We start from the raw sequence: 14,059 nt of genomic DNA on the forward strand, positions 1-14,059 counted from the left end.
TACATGCAAAATGTGCGGGGAACCCAAGAATATTGGTATAAGCGTTGTGGTGAAGTTAAATCAATGTGTTTTTATTACGGTCCCCCTCCGTGGTTTATAACTCTTAACCCGGCAGAGTTTGATTGGCAAGAATTGCTAGATCATTTGAAATCATTTTATCCATAAAGTGAAATAGCTTCAAAGTTACGGTTGGTGACAGTGGCGTAACTACGCCAATGCAGCCGATGCGGGGCCCATAAACGTTTTACTTCGTCGACTGTCCGATTGGCTATCCCACGAAAGAAAGTCGTATATACAGAAAGTCAATACGAACTTACGAAGAACTCAGTTACAGAGTATATTAAAAAATAATATAAATAAAAATCAAATATAAACTGCCTCTGTATTAGTATTATTCAAGATTCCAATTACGAATTTTGCCTATCCGAGTGCGCCGGCTACTAACGTAGTAATAACCCTAAGGTATAAATTCCATCCGACTGCGTCGAACTTTTTAGTCAGTTGACGATCATATTCTTCAGTGGTAGCTGCCAGCTGGATACTCTAGAAATCACTCATTTGACTCTGACTTTTAAGTTTGTAAGTTTTCTGTATTTTATATTACTTCATTAATTTTACATATTATTAACCGTTTAAAATCGAAAATCTTAAATAATTGAAAGTGAAACTAAAGCCTAAAATAGAGCTCGGCGTTTGGATAAAAGTTAACCACTTATTTTATTCATATCCATAACCTACAATTAACCGAAAATATAAATTATTTTTGGCATGTTAAATCGTTGTTTATCATTGGATAATATCCAAAAATAAACGGTTAACCCAAGCGGACCTACTAGACGAAAGCATTGGCCATTGGCTATTGTAAATTTAAAATATTTTATGTCACAAATATCCTTTTAGCAGATAACGTTTCATACCACATACTAGAAATGCGTTAACCTACTCGAAATAAATGAATTATTTTTAACTTTTACAGTTAACTTAAGGTTTTTTCCTTGAAAGAATAATTAAATACATCTATGATAGTTTTATTTATATATAGATGTGATTATATCAACGCTTATGTAGGGCCATAAATCCAAATGACTACCCCTTAGCTCTGAGCTAAGGAGTAGTTATTAGGATTCATGAGCTCTTTGGAGTCTTTGCTTAATTTCAATGAACTCAAAAACAAAATGAAATTATAAAACTCTTTTATTGAAAAGTAATATCACAAATATCAGGTACTACATAATGCATTAAAGTATTTCTTCGTATAGGTTTTTTTAAATACTATTTGTTGACTAATTATCACAGTTATCACTTATCACAAATGTATATTAGGAACAAATTACTAATATTTAAAAAAAACAGGTACGCTTATAACTAGCAGTTTCGTTATTTTAAAAGTCTTTGCATTTTCTGACGCTATTTCCTTGATCCGGCACTTTCTTCGTGCTGAGGTTCGGAGTTTTTCTTTGATTTGACTGCTTCTAATTCTTCATTTAATAACTTGATCCTCTTGAAAGTGCATACTTTAACGTAACACCTGATGACTTCGAGTGGTAACTCTGGGATTTGTTGCTGTACATTTTTGGTTAATTTTTCAATAACCTGTTCCTCTTTATTTAAATAAGTTCCATGAAACTCTCTGAAGGCACTTTCAGTTTCCTTGGCATTGCGCAATAAATAGTCTGATGGCTCTATTAATCCTCCGTACGAAAGCTGGCTAATCCGCGATGGTACTTTTTTAGAGGAGGAATGGTCCATATCAGTCTCTTGAGCTCCGTCTTTTACAAGTTGTGGGTATTTTATTTTTAGTTTATTAGCAACCCACCCTTGGGACCCTTAGGCTCTCCGTTAAAAATATCACCATTTACAAGTCCGGTTAAAATCGTAGCTATTTTATTAAAAGGTCTTATTTTGGGCGTGTGGTAATGGACAAGGACAAAAATATAAAAGTGGATCTATGAAACGAAAATTGAAGCGATTAGCAAAGGAAGAGCTTGAAAAGCTTCCAAAGCTAACCTCATTTTTTAACAAATCATCAAATGAAAATGGAGTTATTGAATCCGCTACTTTATCTCTTGAGCCTAATTTAACTAAGAAAAATTTGGAAAAGCGATGGTATGGAAGAAAATATAATTTCAGATGAAGTCTATTCTACCGAGACTACCAATATAGAATCTGTAACGTTAATTTCGAAAACAGCTAAGGATTTTAGCTGGCCATTTTCGAAAAGATAACAAAACTAGATCATTTTCAGTAAATCATTACTTCACTAGAGCTATTGGTAAGGTCGTGGCGCTAAGCTCGCCGATGGAGATTTCACCGGTGCAGTTCGCGTCGTCTGCTCGGAAGACTCTTTCGCGCCCAATGACTCTGCAACGTTCGATATCCTAAAATGCAAACACCCATCTGGTACCGCCCACCAAGATTACGCGTTCGAAGCGGCTGATTTATCGGCCCTCCCGGTACTTAATGTGGCTGCCTCCCAGGTCAAGGCCGCTGTACTGTCTTTCCATTCTGGCTCTGCGGGGGGGGGTCTGGATTGTTTGCGTCCTCAACATTTGAAGGATATCATTGGCTGTGTAGCGGTTTCGTCCGGTGAAAGCTTGCTGAATTATTTTACCAACCTCTGCAACCTCATGCTTGCTGGCCAAGTTCCATCGGAGCTTTGTCCCATTCTATATGGGGCCTCTTTATGCGCACTAAAAAAGAAAGACGGGGGCATCCGTCCCGTAGCCGTCGGCAACAACCTTCGCCGTCTTGTCGCTAAGTTGGGGTGCACACACATTGTGCCAACGCTTGGGCCACTTCTTCGCCCAACGCAGTTGGACTTTGGTACTCCGGGTGGAGCCGAAGCCGCTTCCCACGCTGCTCGCCACTTTGTTAACCATCCACATCCAGATCCAAAGGTCCTCCTAAAAATTGAATTTTTGAACGCCTTCAACATGATCCGCCGAGACCGTCTCCTTGAGCAGGTTTACAGGGACCATCCGGAAATGTATTTGTTTTTACGGCAATGCTATAAGGCCCCAACCCATCTTACCTACGGGGAGGCTCTTATTTCTTCCATTAGGTCCGGCACTTTTTTGCCTTCTCGTGCAAAACGTTGCTTGCCGTATGCAATCAAAGTTTAATACATGGTACCTGAATGATTCGTCTTTGGGTGATGTTCCTGATATCGTCTTGAAAGATCTTCATCTTCTACAGGAGCTTTCGTCCGATATTGGCCTTGAAGTATACCCGTCGAAGTGCGAGCTTTTAATTCTTAACCCGGGTGGCTTTCCCGGACAGCATTTTAAATCTATGTTCGCCGCGGCAGCACCTGGAATGAAAATTTTGTCTCGACCAAATTACGTGCTCCTCGGTGCGCCCCTATCTGCTGAAGCTATTTCCTCTTGCTTAGCTAGTAAGACTGAGGCTTTAAAGGTGATGGCCAGAAACCTCGAGCACATCTCAGCCCATCACGGTTTTTTTCCTGCTTAAAAACTCCTTGGCCATTCCGAGGTTGTCGTATCTTCTCCGCAGCACTCCTGTGTGGCTTTGTGAAGATGGCCTCAGGTCTATCGTCACCAATACGCTTATGGATGAGGCTCCTTGGGAACAATCGTCACATCCCGTGGCTAAAGGCGGCCTTGGAATTCGTCATGCCTCAAAACTCGCACTTCCGGGGTTTTTGTCGTCGGCCTCCAGCGTCGCAGATTTCGTGCAAAATATTCTTCCACCCTATTTTGCGCCTTCTCCGGACCCAGTTTTTCGCGATGCTCTTCGCCATTGGGAACTTTTGACGGAGACCATTTTTAGTCATCAAAGAGTATGGGATGGAGTGGTAATTGACAGTACCGCGAAGCAACTTTCCAATGGCGCAGTCAATGATCGCGGAAAAAGCCCGTCTTCTCTCGGTTAGCTCGAACGAATCCAGTTCTTGGCTGAACGCGCTTCCGTCGCCTTCTCTCAGAACCGACCTCGACGATGATTCCTTTCGGATTGCGATCGGTCTGCGTTTGGGGGCCCGCATCTGCGTACCTCACACGTGTAATTGTGGTGCCCAGGTCGACTCTTACGGGACACATGGCCTGAGCAGTAAGAAGAGTTCCGGACGGCTTTCCAGGCACGGTGCCATAATGATATTCTAAAACATGCTCTGGTTTCCGCGGGTGTTCCATCCATTCTGGAGCCTCCGAGTCTCTCCCGCGACGACGGGAAGCGGCCTGATGGAATGTCCCTTGTTCCATGAACCGGCGGATAATCGTTGGTGTGGGACTTTACCTGCACTGACCCTTTGGCTCGGTCATATTTGGCGTGTCCGTTTGCAGCCCCTCTCTGGGCCGCCAGCCAGGCTGAGTCGAAGAAAAAAGCGAATTTCTCCAGGCTTGAACACGGCTATTTGTTTAAAGCAGTGGTGGTAGAATCTCTCGGCTCCTTCGACCGCGATGGTTTGGCGTTCGTAGTTTCTTGGAATTAGGGATAAGGTTTTGCCAAAAAAGCCTCCTTTTTTAATTGGGTATATCCTTACAATCCAAATTTTCTAGGTGCTGTTTATTATAACAGAACTTCTTCCCGAACCTATTATACTATTCTTTTAGACGAAAATAAAGAAACACCGGAACATTTCAATGAGAACAATTGTTTAATTATTTAATGATAACTTTTCTCAAGTAATAGTGATGGTTTTAAAAAATATTTTTCAATATAAAATGTTAAATAAATTTAAAAATATTAATTGTGTGAAATATAATCTTTAAATATAAAAAATGTTTGTGGTTTCAATATATTTTAATCTTTAAAATGTTGTGTTTTTGAATAAATTGGAATGTAATTATAAAATTGTTTCAGGATCATAAACCCTATTTAACGCTGCTCAAAAGAGCTTAACCCAGTCAACGCAAATTTAAAGAAAAAAAAACGCTAGTCACGAACAATTAAACTCGATTTCTTATATGTTTTTTAATATTGTCCGGGGAGGGAGGGGGAAACATTACGAGAATATTGAATTTTGCTTCAAAGGTACTTTAAAATTTAAGAATTTGAAGGAGTCCAAGCCATGCGCTTAGAGCCTCCACTGCTGCCCTCCATCAAATACGCTGGCCCCTCTTCTCGTACCGGCACAGTTTATAGCGCCCGTAGCTATACCAGCCAATTCTCCACATAATGTCTCTTGCTGTTCCCCATTATCGCCTAGCACTACGCTGATTTCTCCCGATCCGATTCCCGCCTATCTACACGCGGAACCTAGACCCCCTTCACGACCTACCCCCAGTCCCGGCGTTTCGGCCAAACCCCGACCATTTTATTACGGGTTCAACACCGAATATTTCCGAAGCCATCCGCAGGCAGTGTGACGATCTTTCAAGTAGTACATCCGCAAGTGCCAGTAACATAAGGAACCTCTTCAGAACAATGACACCGCCTGAAGGCGTGACTGGTACTTCACGAGACAGCGACCCTCGATCAGGCCATCGGCTCAAAGCGTGCAGAATTTAACGGAGGCTGTGTCTCTACCTTTTTCGGATAAAGATTTACAAACGAGTGAAAAGCACGTGAAGAGGAGACTGAATGTTCGGAAACCGTATCCGGCAACTAAAAGCAGACGCCGCCCATTAAGCCCTTTTAAAAATGGAAAGATTGATACAATAAAAAATGTATTAATTACAATATTTATTTTCGTGATTCATTAAATACAGACTCATATTACATAAGGAAATTACATCATTGATGTATAGTTTCTCTAAGTATACCCCGAACATTTGCATACGATATAAAATAAACAGTCAATGGGTTGGATAATATTTTTAAAATACGTCCATCTTTAACTAAATGACCTAAATTAAAATTATACACAGCAGGTGAATTTCCAAACGAACAAATAAATCTTCCCTTTCCCGCTTCGATAAACGCAGCGACCCAATGAGAACCTGGCTCAGTCGAAACGTCCGTATTTATAATAAAACAATACGTTTTCCGTTTCAATGGTGTTTTGGAATCGCGTCTCTGGCAAATGTACCAATATAAAATGGTCAAGTTTGTTAGAATTCATGGTAGAATCTTTTGTAGTTCTTCGTGATAAGATGAACCCAAGATGACTTGTTTATTTTTATCTTGTATGGCGTAAACAAGACGGGGTCTATTTGTAACTCTGTTAATAGTAAACACTTCCTTCGACCAGTATTCCTTGTAGCCTTTGGGGGCTTTTGTCAACCGAATTCGTTCACTGTCGTTGAATTTTGGTTTTTCCCTAATTGGTTTTTTACCGTAGCGATTTTCCAAACTAAATGCTCATTGTCAACAATTACTACACTCGGTTTGAACCCGGTCGACTTATGTTCACTGTCATTAAACGATTTAACGATTTTCGGTACCGTCTTATTAAGATAATCCTTCCCTTGACCCTTAATAATTTTCATCGGTTTATTAAGTTTGGGATTTTTTTTAAACTTCTAGAACATCTTTCCCGTTCTGGGTTTTTTAAAGGTACCGCGGATAATAAACACGATTAAACGTCTATTTTGACTAAAATATTATTATAATCCGATTTCAATTCAACTAAAACTGTTAAATCCATTTGATGAATTACGGGCAAATTAAGTCAACAATTTTCTTTTGTCTTTGGAATTAATGGTAAACTTCTAACCGTTTAACACCTCCAATCAACCCGAATTTTCCAGATCGTAATAGACCTTCTCTGTGGTTTTATTCATGGCCACACGTTTTTAACTTTTAGCTTGTCATAAAATATAAATAACACAAATTGTTAAATTTAAACCATTTTATTGAAACAAAAATTATGTATTAATTTCATTTACATCTTGAATTATTGTGTGGAGTAAATTTCGCACGTTTAAAGAGTAATGTGGATATATTTTGTTAAGAATATTATAATAATTGACTAGAGATGAGCCCTTTTCACATAAGCCCCAAGCCTTTCAGAACAATGCAAAGCTACGGGAAGGCACGTTAAGTAATGAGCTAATTGAAAGTGGCAAGCTGTATTTTCACAGGATCCTGTTAACGACATTAGAATCTCGGTTAGTTCGTCCAAAATACATTTTTTCATTCACTCGTAACAGTCCCTTTTCTCCTGAATGAGTGTTGAATATGGCGCGTAGCTCTGATGGTAGAGCACTCGATATACAAGTGATAATGAAATTTTTGGAACGGCGGTCTGAGTCAACCAACATTTAATATACTTCGTGGACAGGCCGGGGGCGTAGCTTTGCATGCGAGATGTACCGGGATCGATGCCCGACGTCTCAAACCAGAATGAAATTTTAGGTACGGCGGTCTTTGACAACCAATCATTTAATATGAATGGTGTACAGGCGGCGTAGGTCAGATGGTAGGGCGCTCGCTTTGCATGTGAGAGGAACCGGGATCGATGCCCGATGCCTTCCGAAATTATTTAATTAAATTTATAATTTAATACATATGCAAATTACAAAATAGCTAACAACAATCTGTAAAATTATGCTTGAATTAAGCCGATTCCGCGTACAAAAAGATGTGTAATGAAAAGATATAAATTTTTCCCTCTCACTCTCACTCTGTCTCTGTAATCGAAAGAGGTGGTAATTTGGTATGGGGTGTTTTGTATATTAAGAAAGATGTATTAAAACACGTTAATTGCTTTATCTCAGGATTCGATGGAAATTGTATCATAATTAAGGGTAAAGAAAATAAAAGTATCGTGATTTCGAAGCATAAGACATTCGTTATATTGAAACCAAAGCTTTGTTTTTGTTGGTCATACATAAGTTTTAAAGTTTCAGTTCATGATCGATAACAAGTGTGCATATCTGAGCGCAACAAAGCGAGTCTAGTAATAAGCATTGAATGGTATTGAGGGTAACAAGACGGAAAATACCAACCACTTTCTGTGGTAAAACTTCAAAGCTCATCACAGGCGAGAGAAAAACCATCTGGGACACTACAATTGGGACCTTTCAGTTGAATTCTTACCGAATTACCAGCCAAAGGAAAGCCATCCATTTCGTTTGCAACTTGGATTGGTGAGAAGGCTAATTAATCCCTTAGAAAATGGTGCATTTCATTTGATTCAAAATTTTATCATAAAATGGGCAGATCCAAAATAACCCGCTTTGATAAAAATTACCGTACAAAATGTTTTATATTTGATCCAACTTTTCCCCCATTTAATCAAATTTATTTGATCCAAACAGAACTGGATTATTACTGGATGTATCTCGATTTCCGATTTAAAGGTTGGATCAAGCCAATTTTACAACCTGACGAATGAGGGTAAAAAATTATCCAGTTATTAGCTCCCCAAGCAGATTTGCCTAAACGTTTAGTCGAAATTAAGTTGAAAAATCCCGCCGGTAAAATCGGACCAATAGTGCGGTGAAAGCTAGTTAATGGGGGCTGTTTCGGCTACTATTAGATAGAAGCCCCTCCTTTAAAAACTATAAGAACCTGTTACGCAGGGAGCCTAATAAAAAGTGGAAGTGATGGATTTTAGGGCTCAATCAAATTCTGATTAATAACGTTGATATATTTTTACATAGTTACGTAGTATTTAAAATAGTTTAAAAACATTGCAACCAAGCGTTTGCTTCGAAAAGGCAATTGACTTTATTTGGTTTATGTACAGGTCAAACTTCTCGATAATTTGGTCGCATGGCTCGAGCTCTAAGGTTGTAGTTTGAGTCTTCCGTCTTTCGGTTGAAGTCCCTCCATTTATAGGCCGAGCGCACAATCCTCTCTCCGGTTGTGGATCTTGATGGTCGCGATGTGTTTGTCTGGGAGACGTCTCATTTCTCCCCCTCTCAGAAAGACCTGACGCGGGGCTCTCGTCGTGGATGGTCACTGTGTGGCATTTTCGGCCTGGGTTAGTGAGGACGGGGAATGTTACAGTTCCCTCGCGTCGGATTATTGCAAATGGACTATGAAACTGATGTAAGTTTTTCTGAATGTCCTCGTTTCCATGTTTGCTTTTGAATATACACCCATTGTCCCGGCGTAAAAGCAACGTCTTGGCGGCGTTCATCATAAGGCCTTGCATGGCGTAGTTGGACTGCTCCTATGTTCACTCTAGCGATATCGCGGTCATCGTCGATCGTGCTATCGTCGTTGTTAACAACGTATGCTACTGGTAGGGTGCGATCAAGAGGAGGTTGATTCTGCGATAGCATTGTCTTAGTTCCGGGGGTCTTCATTGACGTACATTGATAACATGTCCGCTTAAGATTTATTGAGCCTCTCGGTGAGTCCGTTAGTCTGAGGATTATAAACGGTCGTGTGTTCCGATTTGGTTGATGATCTCCGGTGTCATATGCGTCATGAATTGCACTCTGTCGGTTAGTAATTAGTTTGACACCCCGTGGCGAAAGACAATTTGGTCCATGAAAAGAGGGACAGCTTCGGCGGCCGTAAATTCAGGAACGCCTTTGATTCCGGCAGCCAATAGTAAATTTGAACACGTTTAATCTTAAAGTTTTTATGAATAAATCTTTTGTGCGCGTTAGACATAATTGTTTAACGCCTGTAAATTACAACACATATTGCTCTTAAATAATTACATATGTTGTCAGTGTGTGCGTTCCCAGTAAGGTTCTGATCGAACCATAAATACAGATATTTGTATACTTCCATTCTTTTTAGATTACAGTTTCCCATCTCACAATTTTTAGCATTGTTAGTATTTTCCCCACGTGACTAAAAATAATGTATTATGTTACGAAGGATTTTGGCCTCAGATAGAAAATAGCCTATTCGTTAGGTAAGCTCTCCAACCAATCACCAGCAGCAGTCGATAGTTTTTGCAATCAGATAAGTCGCTATTTTTATGGATAGGAATAATTATGGTTTTCTTAAGCGTATCTGGTTATTTTCCAGAGCTGAAAGAAAGATTTATTAAGAATTGGTAACGGGCTCCCTTGAGAATCGGGCTTTAATCTTTCTAATAAATTATTTCCGTTCATTGCGATATGGTCCTTGGTATGAGATTTTATAGATTAATTAGGAAATAAGATGTTAAAACAACTAAACCAATTAAGATTAGAAATAAAAGGAAATCAGTTGACCTTCATTTTATCAGTGGTAATAATTTGATTAAAGAATGAATTTTATCGATTAACTCGAGGTACTTGAATCTTCAATATAATAAATACCTTACTAAATCGTTGATAATTAATTCTGTCGTCACTTATAAATGACCTCTAAACGAAACATTATTATTTGAACAAATCAAACTATACACTCTTTTTCGCGGTATTTCACAGGGTGAGTCCATCTTTAGTTTCACCCTTTAACCCCCATTCCCCAAACCCACTGCCAAAAGACCCAAACCTGGATCCCCCGTCGAGGGTGGAGGTAATGGCGAAGTGGCGGGTGGCTAACAAGAGAAGGGGGAAGGCGAGAAAAAGAGTGTAAATGTAGAATAGCGAGCTAATTCAGCTCACACCAGGGAACACATCGTAACGTTGATAGGCTATTATATATGTTTCAAAGCTTAGGGCAATTTACAGTGATTTATTATTGTCTACAATATCCGTGTAAGGCAGAATTCTTACACTTTCTTGATGAGCCCCAAAAGGGCTAAGCCGGGGCGCGTCAAAATTCTAAAAAGGAATTCTTCTCTTGAGAAGAGTTCTTCGTGATAATTTTCCTCCCCGTGAGAACTCTCTAAAACGCGTCAAAAGTAAATAGATTCTTCTAAAGATGGCGGCTTACGAGAATGCCATGAACTTTGTAATCTAAGCCTTTGCCAATAAATATTATTTTTACACGCCCCCCCCCCAAAGCTTTGTAGAGTTGGCAAATCGAGGTGGACTTGGCAAAATGAAAATTATGAAACATGTTAGTTATTTAAAAAAAACTACTAAATCGATTGTAAACGATGTTGCAAAAAGTCATTTAGAATTCCCCAGCAATTTACTTCCCTAAAGTCATTAACTATGTTGGAGATTTCTATGTAGTTGCTTATCCTTATGTATAACTTATAAGACCTGATTTCTATGCTAGGCAGCTAGTGTGTCGGAACATAGCCGCCTATGGTCGGAACTTTAGTTCAGCCATGCGGTAAAAGCTTTTTAAATAGTCATTTTTCCTACAGCATCTTATAAAATTCAAAGGCAGATAGACGCGTGATAGAAAATATCAGTTGTTCGTTATTATTTCAGTGTTAATTTTATACGTTAAAATTGGCAATCTGTATAAAATTTATAAAAATACCAAGTTTTAATTTCTATAGGAGATGTTAGTTTTTTTTCACTTCGGGTAAATGAGGTAAGTCGTGAAGCCGGGAGTAGTGGCTCACTCCTGTAATCCCAGGCGTCCGGGAGGCAGAGTTTGTGGATGGCCGTGTGAGGACGACCACCAATCCCCTAACGGGTGGTTGGAATACTTCCGCCGAGGGTGTCCCCACCCCTGTCCCCACGTATCCACCCGTTGGCGTGGCCGTTACACATATCTCGCCCTTTTTAATCAGTTATTGTGTGTGTGCTGGTGTCTAAGGCCTCGGGTCGACACCGATGTGTGTGTATCTCAAAAAAAAAAAGGTAAGTCGTGAATATTATAGTGATATTCTTTATGAAAGTGAAAATTTTACAAGCCATTATTCCTAAAGTTGCTTTGGGTAAAGATAACGTGTGATACAGTGTCGGTTGTTCTTACGTTAATATTTCAGTAATAAGTGTTAGAAATGTTTATGTTATATTTGGGTATGAATAATTCCAGTTATTCAAAGCAGTTCAGTTAATCTACAACACGAGCGGCTAATTCTCCAACCGGTTCGAAGAGTTAATTGGTTACAGAGGCGAGTATGCGCGGAATTTATTTTCGATTTTTACTCGCGCCTAGCACCTTTTTTTACGAACATACTATTAACAAAACGTGTGTGTTTGTGTGATTTGAGATGTTTGTCTTTTTCTCATGCCTAATTATGCTTTCGAGCGCCCCGGCCCTTTGATATCATAACCGTCAGTAAGCGATACCCAGTGACGTACCGGGGGGCGGGGTTATATGGAATTTTACCGTTATTAAATTTGAAAATTTACTCCCAACTTTTCTACGTTTGTTCTCATCCCCGTAAGATAGCGATTCGCGCTACTTAATCAGTTGCGCGCCTGAAGAGGAAGGGGGCTTTAAAATAATTTCTCATTGATCCCATTTATAATTTAGAATAGCTAACGTGTTCGGACAAAATTTTGAAATTTACCAAAAATTTTAAGGTCGAAATTTGGGAGTCTTTGCGACCCCGAAGTAGTTAATTGTTTTGTTTTGATTTTTTTGCTAGCACAATTTGGCCGTCATTTTTGTATTCAGCACAAATTGTATACATGAAATGTATATTTTCTATGTCATAATTTTATTAGACACCTTAATAATCGACAGAAACGAATTTTAAAAGTTTAAAATCGAAAATAACCTAAAATTGAAAAATATATTAAAATAATTTAATTACAGGTCTAAAACTTTGCTAAACTTATCTGCTTAAGGAAATAAATCCGTAGAAAATATAATTAAAATGGAAAATTAGCCAAACAACTAAACAAACAAAAGGTAATTAGGTAAAGGAAGACCGTTTTTAATCAGAAATAGGCCGGTACTTCGGCACTTATGCCTTCTAGGCGAAGAAAAAACGAATAATAAAATAAAAATTTTCCACTATATAGTCAAGTTGACGTGGGAAAACCTCATTTGGTATTTTCTAGCTAGGTGGAGAAATTAATCTTATGACTATTATGCTAAAGCTAAAAGTCTGGATGGGTTTTTCTCTTAATCGGGAACCAGCTCCGAAACCGGTTTATTTTGTCAATTTATAATACATTTTGTAGGCGTTTGAATTAGGGTTGAGTAGTTTGGTTTTCTGAAACACGAACTAAAATATGGGCCTTAGGTTTCAGATACACTGATTTTTGATTGACCCTATAGTAATTTAAAAGAAAGCTCAAACATGGACGCAGCGTTCAAAAACGATATTTTTGCCAATTTTACGCTCAACTTTTGGAAAAAACGGAATAAGATAGTAGACTGCGGTGTGTGTTTTATTGATAAATAGGTATGAGACCAAGTTTCAAAGTAATTAATTTTTTACTTTATTCCTTTAATATTTTTAAGTTAATGAGAATCATAATTGGAATTTGGTTACCGTTTCGCATACTAGAATCGCTTTAAAATTCCCTTTCGTATTGCGTGTTACGCTTTCACCTCTTCTAAGGCAACCATTTACTTAATTTATGTTTGGAGTGAAAAAAGAATATTTCACTTAAGCTTACAAAACATTTCGTCAGTGCAGTATCAGTCAATACAACGTGAAGCTAAGGGAATTAATTTCAAAATTGAAACGCTGTTGCCATCTAGTGCTTTTATTCGGTACTAAACATTCATAGGGTTCCCCCCAAAAAGGGAGCATAACCTTTTTTATAATTTATGGGGGAAAGTCTTTCATTAACCCAGGCGCGAAAAAGGAAAAATATAAAAATTAAAAACGTACAACGCGATTCCTTACATACATAATTTCCCGCTTCAACTACATTATTATTTTCTGCTGAATCACATTTATTTCTATGATAATGATAACCAGATTTCGACTTAAATGCTTTATTACACTTGCAAATTTTGTAAAACATATCTTTTTTTGTGATAATCCAGCGTTCTCAATACATAGTCTTAGGAATGTGACTGTCGTGCAGTTACAGATGTGTTTTCGCACCTTTTCTGAGTAAAAGGCGCGAAAAACGCTACTGTGCAAGGGACACTCTTCTCGTCTGTTTTTCCCTCAACGCAAACGCTTCATAGAATCATAGCGCATTGTCATTGTTTGTCAGCTCTACAACCAATTTTTTTTTACTTAAAGGTGCGAGATAATAATCAATAAAATAATGTTACCACCCACCCCACAGTGTTACAGAGACCCCAAATTTGGGAAGAAAATCCACTAAAGATAATATGGAAATATTTTTACATATTATGCTTCACTACACTACACGAATTATTATAATGTAAGACGGAAGCGCTGTGACACCTGGTGGTGGAAGTAGCTTCCGTGAAGGAATATCAAAAAGCCACCGACGGAAATGGATGTAAAAATATTTTCATATTATCTTTCGAGGAA

This window comes from Leiobunum rupestre, chromosome 4 (genome assembly GCF_980474605.1).
Source record: "Leiobunum rupestre chromosome 4, qqLeiRupe1.1.hap1, whole genome shotgun sequence".
NCBI classification, from domain to species: domain Eukaryota; kingdom Metazoa; phylum Arthropoda; class Arachnida; order Opiliones; family Sclerosomatidae; genus Leiobunum; species Leiobunum rupestre.